The sequence below is a fragment of the Saccopteryx bilineata genome, chromosome 11 (genome assembly GCF_036850765.1).
Source record: "Saccopteryx bilineata isolate mSacBil1 chromosome 11, mSacBil1_pri_phased_curated, whole genome shotgun sequence".
Classification (NCBI taxonomy): domain Eukaryota; kingdom Metazoa; phylum Chordata; class Mammalia; order Chiroptera; family Emballonuridae; genus Saccopteryx; species Saccopteryx bilineata.
This window is the reverse complement of record NC_089500.1, coordinates 81,048,176-81,063,211: the sequence shown is the minus strand read 5'-3', so window position 1 is coordinate 81,063,211 and position 15,036 is coordinate 81,048,176. Positions and strand designations below refer to the sequence as shown.

The 15,036-nt window shown below is 42.3% G+C and overlaps 4 non-coding genes across 4 annotated transcripts; 3 read left to right on the top strand and 1 right to left on the bottom strand.

The window, feature by feature from the left end:
• Positions 1 to 2,334: 2,334 nt before the first annotated feature.
• Positions 2,335 to 2,407, bottom strand: TRNAV-AAC (transfer RNA valine (anticodon AAC)). Its single transcript has one exon. It is a non-coding gene; the product is annotated as a tRNA-Val (tRNA).
• Positions 2,408 to 4,301: 1,894 nt separating this feature from the next.
• Positions 4,302 to 4,384, top strand: TRNAL-UAA (transfer RNA leucine (anticodon UAA)). Its single transcript has one exon. It is a non-coding gene; the product is annotated as a tRNA-Leu (tRNA).
• A 2,342-nt stretch (positions 4,385 to 6,726) lies between these two features.
• Positions 6,727 to 6,799, top strand: TRNAV-CAC (transfer RNA valine (anticodon CAC)). The gene has a single exon. It is a non-coding gene; the product is annotated as a tRNA-Val (tRNA).
• Positions 6,800 to 9,813: 3,014 nt separating this feature from the next.
• Positions 9,814 to 9,887, top strand: TRNAI-AAU (transfer RNA isoleucine (anticodon AAU)). Its single transcript has one exon. It is a non-coding gene; the product is annotated as a tRNA-Ile (tRNA).
• The last annotated feature ends 5,149 nt before the right edge of the window (positions 9,888 to 15,036 follow it).

The window sequence follows — 15,036 nt, the reverse complement described above, 5'->3', positions numbered from 1 at the left end:
AAAGTCTCTTTTGGAAAGAAATGAGAAAGATAACCTTTATTTCTAAATGCACAAGAATGTCAGTAAATTTTTATTCCTTTAAGTGAAAGTGCGCCCCCCACAGCTGGCCGGTTAGCTCAGTTGGTTAGAGTGTGGTGCTAATAACTCCAAGGTCGCAGGTAGAGTCCCCGTATGGCCAGGTGAAGAAACTACCTACCTTTTCCTGTTAGATACCCGGCTTTCTATCTTAGAAATTTAAGTTAAATTTGCTGCAGTCATTTCACACATGAGAAGCAGCCTTTCTGATATAAAATTGGGATTAAATGCTGACTTCATGCCTTAATCCTCAGCAGTGACACCTTCCTTCTTTCTCCCCCTCTTCAAAGGAGGGGAAACAAACAGACTCGTAAAAAAAATAGCATAAACCTTCAAATATACCTTTTAGTAAGGAAAATGAAGGTACACTATTAGTAGGGGTGGCCCCGGAGGCGCGATGTGTATCTGGTGTCCGCTGGCCATCCGAATGCCACAGTCTCCTTGTCAAAGTCTCTGCGTGTCCTTTAGGGTCTTGTCTACACTGTCGGCTCCTCTTCCTCTGCATTGCTTGTTCAGCACTGTTGAGATACACACTTCCTATTGTTAAAACAGTTTTCCTTCCCTTCCCTCCCCTCCCCTTCTCCTTCTTTCCTTCCTTTTTAAAAAAATTATCAGTAGACTGTAGACTTCCACCAGAATTTCTGTCCAAAGGGACAGATTATTATTATTATTATTATTCTCTTCCTCCTCCTCCTCCTCTTCCTCCTCCTCCTTCTTCTTCCCCTTCTCCTTCTCCTCCTCCTCCTCTTCCTCCTTCTCCTCCTCCTCCTTCTTCTCCTCCTCCTCCTCCTTCTTCTTCCCCTTCTCCTCCTCCTTCTCCTCCTCCTCCTCCTTCTTCTCCTCCTCCTCCTCCTTCTTCTTCCCCTTCTCCTTCTCCTCCTCCTCCTTCTTCTTCTTCCCCTTCTCCTTCTCCTCCTCCTCCTCCTCTTCCTCCTCCTTCTCCTCCTCCTCCTTCTCCTCCCCCTTCTCCTCCTCCTCCTTCTTCTTCTCCTCCTCCTCCTCCTTCTTCTCCTCCTCCTCCTTCTTCTTCTCCTTCTCCTCCTCCTCCTCCTCCTCCTCCTCCTCCTCCTCCTCCTCCTCCTCCTCCTCCTCCTTCTTCTTCTTCTAAACCAGGACAATTCTGAACACAAAATCTACATTTGGTAACTAGTTGTAGAGCAAATCAGACTATGTTTTTAAAAGTTGGGATTTTGTTTGCAAATCTGATTAATACACCGATGTAAAGGAAACCAAAGCCTACCAAAGTCAACATTTAGGACAAAACGATGTGTTTGTAAAGGTCACATTAATTTGTAGAATACACAAGAATTTCAGAAGTAAAATATAATTCCAGCAAAAAATGAAATATAGACTATCCATGTTTGACAAATGGGCATTTTCAAAGGGTTGGTGAAATCAAAGCCAAAGCTTCTTTAAGGAGAGAGTAATATTGGTAAGGCACAGTACCTTCCAGAGAGTTGGTACCTGATGTTTTATTTTGGGGGGGAGGGCGGCAAGGGGCTTAGAGAATGGAGAACTTCCAGAGACGGAGTGGGTTGACAGAACCCAGTTACTGGGGAGAGATGCTGTTGTTTGGCCCTCAAAGGCTGTTTACTGAACTGAGACCATCTCACCCTGTCTTTCAGGAGGCCGGGGTTGATAGTGATTGGTTGTTTTCCAAACGTGTATTCACAAGATGATTATCAATGATATAGATGGATTTGGTTTAAAATCAAGTCTGGTGGCTACCTGTTATGATTACAGAACAATCAGTCTTTTCCTAAGTTTGTGATTATTTTATGTTCTCAACATTTTACTTTGGCCTAAAAGCAAAGTCTTTCTTTCTTTCTTTCTTTCTTTCTTTCTTTCTTTCTTTCTTTCTTTCTTTCTTTCTTTTCTCTCTCTCTCTCTCTCTCTCTCTCTCTCTCTCTTGTTCTCTCTCCCCTCCCTCCCTCCTTCCCTCCCTCCCTTCCTTCCTTTCTTCTTCCAAGTAATGTATATTAAAAACACCAGTTTTATCTCAGAGTGTCTCAATTCATCTTAGACACTTTTTAAAGTTTCAGTTCGGTGACGTGATGAATAGCAGAGCTGGAGTTCGGGACATGGTTAGTGGCAGAGTTGGGGTAAGACGGTGGAATATACGCAGTACGTACTAGGTAATTTAAAAAGGCGACTTAAAGTCTGGGCCTGCAAATGGAGCGTGAAGATTTTGACTTGGTGGATATGAAGAGACTCAAATAGAACAAATTCAGAATTTTTATAAAAAGTGCACCCACAGGCTGTTTCCGCCCGGTTTCGAACCGGGGACCTTTCGCGTGTTAGGCGAACGTGATAACCACTACACTACGGAAACACCGCTGATAGTTCCCGCTCTCATTTCAAAACTAGTTAGAATTAACTTTGCATTTGTTCTTTCCTTCAGGCTTTCTTTTCTTTTCTTTTTAAGTTTAGGCACTGTTTCCCCTCCACATTCAGCTCCTCAGCATCCACGAGTCTGAGAACCCGCTGCTCCCAGGAGCTCAGCGAGGGAACGAGCCCCGGGCTGGGGAGCTCAGGCGCCTGGGAAATTTCATTTCAAGAATTGTATTGGTATGTTCTGCTCGTTTCCATGATCCCCATCTCTCGGTAACTGTACTTACTCTTCAGAAGCTGGACAGACCGACCGAGCTCAGAGAACCAAGGGAGAAGGCCTGGGGTGGACCGTGATCCGTCCAAATCCGCCAGCGAGGGAGGGGGCGGGGGGGCTGCAAGTCAGTCTACTCTTGGTCACACACTTCTGTTATATTCTGTATCTCTCCTGTCACTGCTCTGGGACGTGTACCTGCGTGTCTTATGTCCCATACATAACATTTCACAGCGGGAAGGTGATCTTGGCGATTCACCTTACTCTTCTTGTTTAAACATCCCGTTTCCACTGTCTCAAGTCACCGTCTTTCCCGGGAACCGAGGCTGCCTGCCTCCCACTAGTTTCTTAAGCTGACCTTCCCTCTCCCACCCTCGAAGGCGATGAGTCGAGAAACGGAGCTTGTTCCCAAAGTCACCAGGAGAAACTAGAGACAGAAGAGGCTTCTGACCTCTGAAGATCACAGATTGGCTTCCTCTGAGGCACCGAGGCAGCTGAACACGACTTGATCAATATATTGGGACCGTGGAGAAAGGCAGGTGTCTCCTTAGCAGTCTCTAGCCCACCTTTTATTTTATTATATTTTTGAGATCAGATCAGGAGGATAGACGGCTATGACATTAACGCATATGTCTGTGAACCTTTCTTAGCAATCCGATGTCGCGTGTATACTAAGGAAATTATTAAAAAGCTCTGGTCGCTGGAGGCACCACGTGCCCTAAAGGAGGAAAGGTGTCTCCAAGCTGATCGTAATAAGTTTGTGGGTAGCAACTTAGCTACCATAAGCTTGAGGCATGGAATGACAGCTATGAAAGTCACAGGGATTTCTCACAGAATGATCTTAATGGTCAGGGAACTCTTGCTGGGGAAATGATGTGACTTAAACAAACGTGAGGTAGTTGAAGGCCGTAACATGGAGAGCGGGTTCCTGCAGTGGGCTGAAGCTGGACCAGAGAGTGAGTGGGTCTGAGAGCTCCGATTCTAGGTGTGAACTAGAGCCTTCCTTCCTTCCTTCCTTTTCCTCGTGAAATTCCTCCCACCGTGGGTAAGATGACATGAGCCAAGGCAAGGGGCTCACGGAGACCCTCCACGGTAGGGATTTGAATTGAACCTGAATGTGATGGGTGGGGAAGAATGGAGTGTCCCAGACGAACGGGACCATTTCCATTTCCACCCAAAGACCTCTTGGCTTTGGTGTAAATGAAGAAAAAGGGCCAATATTTTGTGACGTATTTTTCAAGCCTTCCTACAGTTTGAAAGAAGTCCACAATGATCGCTCACATGTCCTTTTACCATTGGAGAGTGGCCCTCAGCTTTTCTTGCTGAGCGCTCGGGTCTAAAAGTCAACGTTCCCCGACAATCTCTCCTGCCCCTGGGGTGAATCCATTACTCCAAACAATCTCCCAGACCTTGTGGAAAGTGGGCATTACCAAGAGCCATATGTCCAGGGCATGTTGATCTCATTTTCTTTTTGACTACCTGGTGCCGGTGCAGGGCATTGAATGTTATTTTCTGCTAAGGGGCAAATGGCCTCACTGGCTTATTACAGTATTTACAATTCAGGAACTAACAATTCTAATTAGTTTTAACTTGGTAATATTTAGTACAGTTTGTCATTTTCGGCACCGGGATGGCCGAGTGGTTAAGGCGTTGGACTTAAGATCCAATGGATGTATGTCCGCGTGGGTTCGAACCCCACTCCCGGTAACGTGATGGTAGTAGGCATTTTATCTGAAAAGATTTCCTTGTACGGAATCAAAAGGTATTCCAGCTCTTAGAGTTGGGTCTTACCTTAAGTTTTGCAATCTGACTTGACTATATTGGTGGGTTTAGATAATTTAATTTAAATGTGTTTGTATTAAAATTTGTTTTAGTTATTTTATGTTTTCCTTTCATTTTTGTTTCTTTTTTATCTTTCTTCCTTTCTTTGAAACATATGAGCATTTTTCTTAATTTGATTTTATTGCCTTGTCATTTATATGTCTTTTAAAACATTTTTTAGTGCTATCCATAGGATTTTCTATATACAGCTACAATGAATCAGTCTGCCTTCAAATAATATTATACTGTCCCGGTGTGGAAGCTTACTCCTTCCAATATCTGTGCTATTGTTGTCATATATTTTTATTTCATGCACACTATAATTGTACAGCATATGTCTACTACTTTTGCTTTATGCAATCAATTATTTTTAGATTGGAATTGGGAGAATTTTTTAATTTGTACTTACATTGTAACTATTCCTGTAGATATAAATTCCTTCGTATCTCTCTGGTTTCATATTCCTTCTTGCTGAAGAACTTCTTATATTATTTTCTACTTACAGGTCTGCTAGTAAAACACCCTAGTGGTTTTTTTTGTCTGAAAATATCTTTATTTTTCTTCATTTTGAGGGAATGTTTTTTGCTTGGTAAAGAATTCTATTACTAACATTTTTACTTAAATTGGTCTCTCAGCACTTTATTTTTATTTTATTTATTTTAAATTTTTTCACTTACTGTCTTTAGAGAGAGAGGAAGAAAGACAGAAACAATTTGTTGTTCCACCCACTTATGCATTCAATTGGTTGCTTCTTGTGCTTTTCTTACAGGAATCCAGTGCAACCCTGGTGTATCAGGATAATGCTCTAATCAACTGAGCTACCCAGCCAGGGTTCTCAGCACTTTAAAATGTCATTTCACTGTCTCTGACATATCTAAAGGAAGTCTTCTGTTATTTTTATCTTTTTTAGCTGTATATGATATATATTGTAGTTTTTGGCTGCCTTCAAAAACACGCATTTTGTTGTGGTTATTAGCAGTTTGAATATGATGTACCTAGGTTTTTGTTTGTTTGGTTTTTTTCCTGGTGTCTTTCTCTTCTTATAAGGACACCAGTCCAATGGGATGGTGGACCCACCCTAACGACCTTGTTTAAGTTTATTTACCTCCCTAAAGGGCCTATTTCCAAACACAGTCACATTTTGGGGTGAAGACTTCAACATATGAATTTTGAAGCCCCAATTCAGTTTGTAACAACACACATTTAATATTTGACAATTTAGTGCCAACACTTGGCCCCTGTCACTCTGTGATTCAGTCCCGTCCACCTCTTTAGGGACTCCAGTTCCATGGTAGTAGTAGGTCCTATTGTAATTTCTGGCCTACAACAAAGATTCACCACAGAGCAACTTAGGGATGCTGAGTGTACTTATGAATTTATTTCTTACAGCCTCAGTGAAAATTAACTCCTCTGCAGAAGCCCGTGATAAATAGTAAGTTCATTCTAGAATTTTAGTCCCCTTAAGGCTGTAGTTCTACAGTATACAGCCCTCAATTATTAATTATAATTTAAAATTTTTTATTTATTGATTTTAGAGAGAGAGAGGAATGGAGAGAGAGACAGAAACATCAATCTGTTCCTGTATGTGCCCTGACCTCAGATTGAACCTCTGTGTATCACAGGACAGCACTCTAACCAACTGAGCCATTCAGCCAGGGCAATTATTATTTTTAATTGATAAAAACATTAATGCTGTCCTCAGGCCTTTCAGTTAATATATTGAATCAGATATCTCTGCCTAGTAAGATCACATCAATGAATTTGGTTTGATTCAACTTTATATTCTTTGAACTTGATCCTATATTCTTAAGATCCATTCCTATTCAAACTCGCCAGGTTTCTTTCGGTATCAATTGGCAAAATCATGCAATTCTTTTTATGTGTATCACACCTCCTCATGGGTCACACTCTGTCCTTGACACTTGGGTCACTTATACAGTGCTGTGTGTAGATTATAGCTCAAGAAAACTGGGGAGGGGGGGGGAATAACATTAATTCACACACAAAAAAAATTCTCCAGGAATTTCCTTAGCGTTTCATGACTGAAAAATGCTTGAAATTTTTGTAAGATTTAGAGTCCTTTGGCTTGGTTATAAGCTTTTGTTTTAATAAATTCAAAAAGAAAAAATAAGAGAAATACACTATAACAATTCACATTTTCTGTGGCGAGTCCAACCCACGGAGAGTTTCTCTCATCTCAGATGGGAGGGATAGACCTAGCAGCAGTTGTTTCCGTAGTGTAGTGGTTATCACGTTCGCCTCACACGCGAAAGGTCCCCGGTTCGAAACCGGGCGGAAACAGCAGGAGTTTTCCTGAAATGCACTTGATTTCAGAATTTTTGACTTGCTTGTAGATATTTACTAATTACAGAGCTCAGAAATCTTGCACTTGCTTTTTGATAGAAAGCAAGAGTTATCCTAAGAGAACCACCGGGTCACATCACTTTTCTGTCACCGAGAGGCAGCGTTTCCCTTTGTCTCCTCTGCCGGTGCCGCCGCCGGAAAGGAGGAATAGTTACTCTTTGAATGGAATAGTTGCTCTTTGAATCTGGATGGCAGGATTATCTGACCAAGACTTCCAAACAGCCGTCATAAAAATGCTTCACTGGAACAGGTAGGAGCATGCTCACAACCAATGAGAAACACAGAACGCCTCAACAAGAAACAGAAAGCATCAGATAAAAAGAAAGACAATATGAAGAACAACATGAAATTTTAAAATGAAAAATTCAATAACCCACACAGAAATTTAAGGGCATGGGCGCAACAGCAGCAGGAAAGGGATAGAGGAAAGAATTAGTCAACGGTAAGAAAGGCAGAGCAAGAAAAAGAACCTTCATGGCAGTCCTAGCAAACGGATCCACGCAGGCGTCGTTGGTGTGAATGTAGTACATCCAGGCACTCTGGAAAACAGTTTGGCGTTTTCTGAAAAAACAAACAAACAAACAAAACCCAAGAAACTAAACTAAACACGGTATCACCATGCGACCAGCAATTGCTCTGCTTGGCATTTAATTCCAGAGAAATGAAGACTTATGTTCTCATAAGGACTTGTATAAGAGGGGACAAATAATTCTTTTGATCTAATTTTTATCTGAGCTTTGGATCAGTCAGGGGAAGCAGCATGACACTTTCAACTTCTGTGAAAAACAGCTCGAGGTTACTACCCTGCCAGTGCGGCTTCAGAGAATCTCGTCCACAGGAGAGAACCCTGATGGAGTGGTGAACTTATAAAAACAATACCGGTCGAACTTTTTTTTATTTTTCCCTCATGTTTCTTGGAAATTAACGTTTAACTTGTGGGAATTTAAGCTAAGCTATCTGAAACCGGGTAAGGTACACTTTAAAAAAAAAACCCACATAAAATATGTCGAATACGTGCTCTACTTTCTTGCTTGAGATTAAAAAAAGAAACTAGGGGGATGAGGGGAGGGGTTCAGAGAAGGTAAAGGGATTCGTGAAATTATATATAACACAGAGATATAGATAGCAGGACAGCAAATCCTAGAGGGAAGAGGGGAGGGTGTTGAGGGGAGGGGGTCAAAGGGGGTATAAAGGGGGACACAGGGGTGGGGGTGGGGAGTTATATTCGGTGGGACACTTGAATCCATGTAAACACTATAAATTAAAATTAATAAAAAATTTTAAAAAAGAAAAAAGAAACTGGCTATTCATCGTTCCATTTCCAAAAATTGGCTAAATGCTAATTTATTGTAGCTATGGCAAGTGTTCTGGTGGTGATAAGAGAAAACAAGGGAGCCAAGGAGCTAAATGCACGGAGCTAGAATGCACGGAGACGAATGAACGTCTTCCACATGTTTCACGTGACAGATAAATAGCGAGGCCAAGTACCAAATCCTGCATCCCATTCAGCTTTTCCCGATGCCTGCATTCAGACTCCGCTGCTCTCCACAATCTATTGGCGTTACGGAATGAGAATCCTGCACCCTACCATTTCTGAGACAGAATTTAAGGTATTATTCTGAGGCCCTACTGGGAATAAATTTTCATGCGATATTTTACATGAGCCAATCCTTCCATATCAGCATTTCTCAGCAAAACACCCCACTGTCATCTCCTGACCTCAGAATCCTCATTTCCTCGCTGGCATCTAGGTTTACAATTTTTTTTTCTATCATTTAATTTATAAAATTATGTACTTTTATCAAGCTGTCTTCAGGACTGATGGCGAGAACACTCTTGTGTCGCAAGAGGGCTGTGAATTCAAAGCGGCCCCCCAAATGCCAATGGAGCCGAGAGACCTAAGGACGAAGCAGCTTGTCGGTTAATGAGTTGAATAGGCGACTTAGTGCAGAAACGCAGTCCCGGGCGGCGGGACGAGCAGCATCTCCGCGTCCACATCCCAGACATGCGGCTTCCCGGCTGAAGCCCGGGGTCTGCGCGCCCGGCGAGGAACGTGGGTGATCGCAGGGGCCGGCGCCCGGTCTGCCTGCAGCTTCTCGGGAGACGACACATCCAAGCGCCGCTGCGCAGAGAACTGCCCGGGTTCCGCGGATGGACAGCGCCCTCGTGTGCGTCCCAGGACCCTGGCATTAGCACCAGGACGGAGTCTGGGGTTTTGCACACCTCTCCAAAATTACAGAGAGCAAGGGGACGACTCCAACTCCAGATATTCATTTTAAGGGGAGGTGGAAGGTACACGCTCCATATGGAAGCTTCCCATGGCATATACAGCGTCAGCGCCTAAAATGGCCCAGTACTTAATGGATGGATGTAGCGGGTCCATTCAAACGCAATAAAAAGTAAAAAAGCAGAGAAGCAATGAATGGGAGCGGTGTAGGGTCCAAAAGAGAAAAAGGAGCAGAGGTGGCTCAGGAACCAGCGTTCCGCTGGCCCCTGCTCGAGTGGACACCTGTCTGCAGGTGGCCGGGGCCGGCTGGGAGGGGCACCTCCCCTGCCATTTCCGGCGTTTCTCCCGATCCACTGATTCTGGACGCCCCGGCTCACGGGTTCCGGGGGATCCGGGTTCTGCGAGACCGGAAAGAGTCACGGGCTCCCGCACGGTTTTCCGGCCCCCGCGGACCCAAGCCCACACTCGGGCGCCACCACGTGTCAGAAGCCCTCACTGCAGCTCGGGACCCGCGACCCCGCTCAGGGAGTCTTCTGTTACTTTAAGAAAGACCAGATTTTTCCCGGAAGGAGTACGTGTATTCGTCCCGGCATCTTGTGTGACCCTTTCTCCTTTTTTTTTATAGGAAAAACGAAAATTCTTAACCTTTCGCACAGAGAAAGCCCAGTGACTTTAGTCGAGCATGATCATAAAAGAGCTAAGTGAAAGGCACTCCTTCACGGGCGGCCGGTTAGCTCAGTTGGTTAGAGCGTGGTGCTAATAACGCCAAGGTCGCGGGTTCGATCCCCGTACGGGCCAGCTGTGGTCACCTTTTCCTCCTCTCCGTCACCGTGGACACTGCACACATCCGATGACAGGTGTTCCTCAGATTATCACCGCTGGGCGACGTGATCCGCCAGTTTTTTTTCATCTGTGAGAAATAACGTAGAGACTCGGGACGGAGAGCTTTAAGAACACTGGAAGAGGCAGGGCGGGCGCATTTGGGGAGCAGGGCAAATAAGGGACCTGGGGGTTTCCTTACACCACTCGGCACAAAGCAGGAGTTGGAGCAGGTCCGGTGTGAGGGTCGTAGGTTCGAACTCCGGGTCTTTTCTGGACCCGCGGAGCTCAGACCCGCAGGGACGTCTGACTGTGTCCCCGGCCATATGAGGTTTGAGTGACAAAAGCAGGTGCGCCATGGGGATAGCACGGCGTGGCCTCGTCCACCTGCTGCGCTCCTAGCCCGCCGTCCCTCGGCTCCCAGCATAATCCTTCTGCTTGTCTTGTATGTACAAGCATGGGGCCACTATGAAAATGACCCTGAGGACATTGATTACACAACAATGTACGTAATGTCTCCGCCAGGGAAAAGAAGCGCTCAAGAAACCCAGGAAGGCGGTGTTCCCTCTGCTTGGTGGGTGCTGTCTCCTCCAGGCCAGGGACAGTGACCGGCTCAAAGGTAGCGCCGGTGAAAAGTAAAAGCATTAATAAAGGGCACCTGGTTACTCCATTGTATGTTAAATGATGTACTTACCGAGTTCAAGTACAGAAAGACGCAACAGGCTGGACCACCAGAGGCCTGTGTCCAGGAGCAGTCGCGTAGGCATTTTTCTGTGATGCTTTCAGTCCTTTATTGACTGCACGTGCTCTCAGGGAAGATTGAAAGTAAACAGCTCTGCATAGGCGAGGAACGACTTAAAATGGCTATAATTGACTTATTGTTCATGATTTTCAAAAGCGAAAGAGCTGATGAGAGTCAGCCATATAGAACAAAAAGAACGCCACTGACAAGGAATTTTGGTTGTCTCTGTGGAATGAAAAACAGGATAACAACCCAAAGTAAGTTTTTAGACAAAATACCTGTAGACATAGTCATTAACCATATTTTCAAAGAAGGCAACGAACACTATCTAATTCATAAAAGTAGATGAACAATTTTCACAGAAAAAAAGGTCTTGAGATGTAACGTATACTAATCTTAACATGTAATATGTCATGAATATACAAACCATGTAGTAAGAATATATTAACCTAAAAATAAGGCCTTTCGAAGTGACAGGCAACAAGCATTCATTTAAGATTGATAAGAATAGCTGTTCCGGAAGCACTGATTCAGGCACAAACCCGAATACTGTTCTGATTAGAAGACAAAGGGCAAGGGAGATTTATGAGAAAAGGAAGGGGAACAATTATATCAATAGAAGAAAGGCATTGCTATTGGTGCAGAAAAGCTAAAATAATGACCCTAATTCTAAACAATGTTTTTAATATTCATTCTGGTAGTCATAATATCTGCTTTCTTGTTATCTTTGCAAACAGTTCTTTGGGACACAAGTTTGCTTAGGTCCAGTCCAAAGATTGTTTTGCCCTCTTTTAACATTCCAAAGTTTTGAGGCATATGGCATGCAAGGCAGTTCCTCTGGAACAGCTGCTCTGGCTCCGTTTTAAAGTGGCTCCATTTATTAGTATTTTTTAAAACAAATATATCAGGAATATATCAACAATAAGAAGCGGGAGATTCGTTAAGTCTGGAGTAGGTCCTACGTATGTATATATTAATGAGACTCCATAGGTAAGTAATGTAAACCCCAGTTGAAATTCAGTGGCCCAAAAGATGCTAGATTCAAATTAAAGAGGTTAAGTTAAGATAAAGTTAACATTTATAAAAAAAAACTGAAATCACACCTGATTATACTCTACTGCTGTCATCTAATATCAGCAAAAACAGCACCAGGACTCTGATTAACAGAAAAATGTCATCAATGGTAATAACACTGATATATTTCTAGGAATTTCCCATTTGGTATACAATGTCTGAAATATTTATATGAATAACATGTTGCCCATGCAAATTTGACCTAGGAAAGACTAAGCTTTTCTCCTTCTCCTTTTTCTCTTCCTCCTGGCATTGCTTCTGATTTGACAACTATTCCTATGCACCGATGAATAGTAACGTATCAAATAACCCTAATTCTTCCTAGCATCTTTTTGCAAGGTGAAAGAACAAATCTCTATGATTTTCCAGAGGCATTCTGGGAAGTCTCAAAATCAGTTGTAGGTGCAAAAGATATCCTGAAAGCTTAATTTTATATTTGGGATTTTGGAAAAGCAAAAATTTAAAGTCATCAGCACACTGGAACACTTAGGATAAGAATTGGACCATGCAACGTGTTCAAGGAAGGAAGGGACTCTTTTGTAAATTTCTGTCCTGATTTGAGGCAAATAAGGAGGAAGGCAGAGAGCTTTTTGTTTTGTTTTTGTTTGTTTGTTTTGTATCTGCTTCCTCTCATTTGCCTTTAGCACAGAATAATCTTTATGCAAATGTGGCATATGGTAGGGGTGGAATGATTGCTTTCTTTCATGGCCATCTCTTTTGCTCACATTTCTTTGAAAGTAAATGGAGGAGACATTCTCTGGGGGAAAAAAAAGCATGAGGAAGATGAAGTCAAATTTATTTTTGAAATATAAACAAGATTTTTGGCATAGTGCAGAACTACTTTTACTAAGGTGCACAGTCACTGGCTCTGTGGAACTTTAATCATACACTTGGATATCTCTTTAGATAACATGGAAAAGCCCAATGTGTAGGCCAGTGTTATGCAGTATACATTCCAGCTTATGAACAACAACGCCACTTACGATTCAAGAACACGGTCGTTTCTTTGTGACTCATTTCCTCTCAGTGTCGTTGAGCGCCAAAGTTTCCTCTGCACTTAGCAGGTTCTACTGATACAGAAACGTGGCAGCCTGAGGTTGTGTGAACCCCAAATGGTGAGAGTCTGAATTTCACCAGTGTTCTCTTACTCATTCTCAAAAATAAAAATGAGTCTGACTCCAAACCAAGTGTCATGGCTTATTAATTCTTTGCGTGATATCAACAATGAACTCCATCACTTAGCTGTGTTAAAAACAACAACAGACCGCAAATGGCAGGCACTTGTGCTGAGCCCCACCAAGACTTACTTAATCTCTGTCTGAAGTCCACTCTCGCCCAGGAGTACGATTTTATACTAATCAGTCTAAAATTTCCTGGTCAGCACGAGTGAGGTCATCTGCCTGAAAAGACTCCCTGCCTTCCCCTAAGGGAAGGTGACCTTGCTTGAAAGAATTCACTTTTTAAATTTTGTTGTCCCACCCTTATTCTGCCTATAGAAGCTTTCCTTTTGTACAAGTGGAAGAGCCTTTCCAGTTGCTAGATGAGATGCTGCCTGATCCATGAATTGTTCAATAAAGCCAATTAAATCTTTAAATTTACTCGGTTGAATTTTTATTTTTAAGTAGACAATGTTGGCTGTTATAGGTTAACACAGCGGTCCCCAACCTTTTTTGGGCCACGGACTGGTTTAATGCCAGAAAATATTTTCATGGACTGGCCTTTAGGGTGGGATGGATAAATGCACAAAATAAAATTATGCGACCGGCGTAAAAACTGTGGTATTGTAAAATATAACTGTCGAACTTACGAGACAAGCATCAAGAGTGAGTCTTAGACGAATGTAACAGAGAGAATCTGGTCATTTTTAAAAAAATAAAACATCGTTCAGACTTAAATATAAATAAAACGGAAATAATGTAAGTTATTTATTCTTTCTCTGCGGACCGGTACCAAATGGCCCATGGCCCAGTACCGGTTCGCGGCCCGGTGGTTGGGGACCACTGGGTTAAGAGATCCAAGGCTGAACTTTCAAGACAGAATTTGAAATGATTTCTGCTCAGTTTATATTCCAGTCTTATCAATCATCAGGAAACAAATCACTTTCTTTTTTTTCATTTTTTAATGAAATGAAATCTATTTGGGTGACGGTTAAGACATTATATAAGTTTCACACGCACAATTCTCTAACACCATATATCTTGTGTACATTGCATTGGAATTTAACATTGTGTGCTCACCACCTAATGTCAAAGGTTTTGTTGTCCATGCCTATGAGTTTGTTTTGTCTGTTTGTTGTTTTCTGTTTTAAATTCCACACAGCACATGGTCCTTGTCCTTTTATGTCTGACTTGTTTTGCTTAGCATAATATCAATCCATTTGCAAAAGGCAATATTTCATCTTTACTTATGGCTGAGTAGTAATCCATCATATATATGTGCCACATCTTCTTTATCCAACCATCCATCGAAGACACTTGTTTCCTGGTCTTGGCTGTCATGAATAATGCTGCCATGACCATACGGGAACATATATCTTTATGAAGAAAAGTTTTCAATTTTGGGATGGTAGATAGATACCCAGAAAAGGGATTCCTGGGTCATATGGTAACTAACTCTATTCTTACTTTTTTGAGGATCCTTTATACTGTTTTCCATAGTGGCTTACCAGTTTACATTCTGACCAGCAGTGCACGAGGGTCCCTTTCTCCACATTCTCTCCAACAGTTGTTATTTCTTGTCTTATTGATAGTAGCCATTCTAACAAGTGAGAGGTGGTGTATCACCATAGTTTTGATTTGCATTTCCCTTACAGCTAGTGAAATTGAGCATCTTTTAATTTATTTGTTGGCCATTCCTACATCTTCTTGGGAAAAGGGTCTATTCAGGTCCTCTGACCATTTTTTAAAAATTGGATTGTTTTGCTGTTATTGAGTTGTATGAGTTCTTTATTTTTTGGATATTAGCCTGTTATCAGTGGTATTGTTTGCAAATATCTTCTCCCATTTGGTTGGTTGCCTTTTCGCTTTGTTAATGGTTTCTTTTGCTGTGCAGAAGCTTTTTAGTTTGATGTCCTGTTTATTAATTTTTGCCTTTTCTTCCCTTTCATTTGAAACCCTTCACTTTCTATCAATTACAGAAACCTCATTCATTTTTCTCTTCATGCCAGTCTCTCATATTGTGAAGCAACTATCTGTCAAGAGACTCTCTACAATTGAAATAACAATTCAATACAGACTTAATCAGCTATATAAATTCCTCAATGCCTCTCTAACTTAATGGCATGTATACTATTGAAAACAAAACCAAACAAGA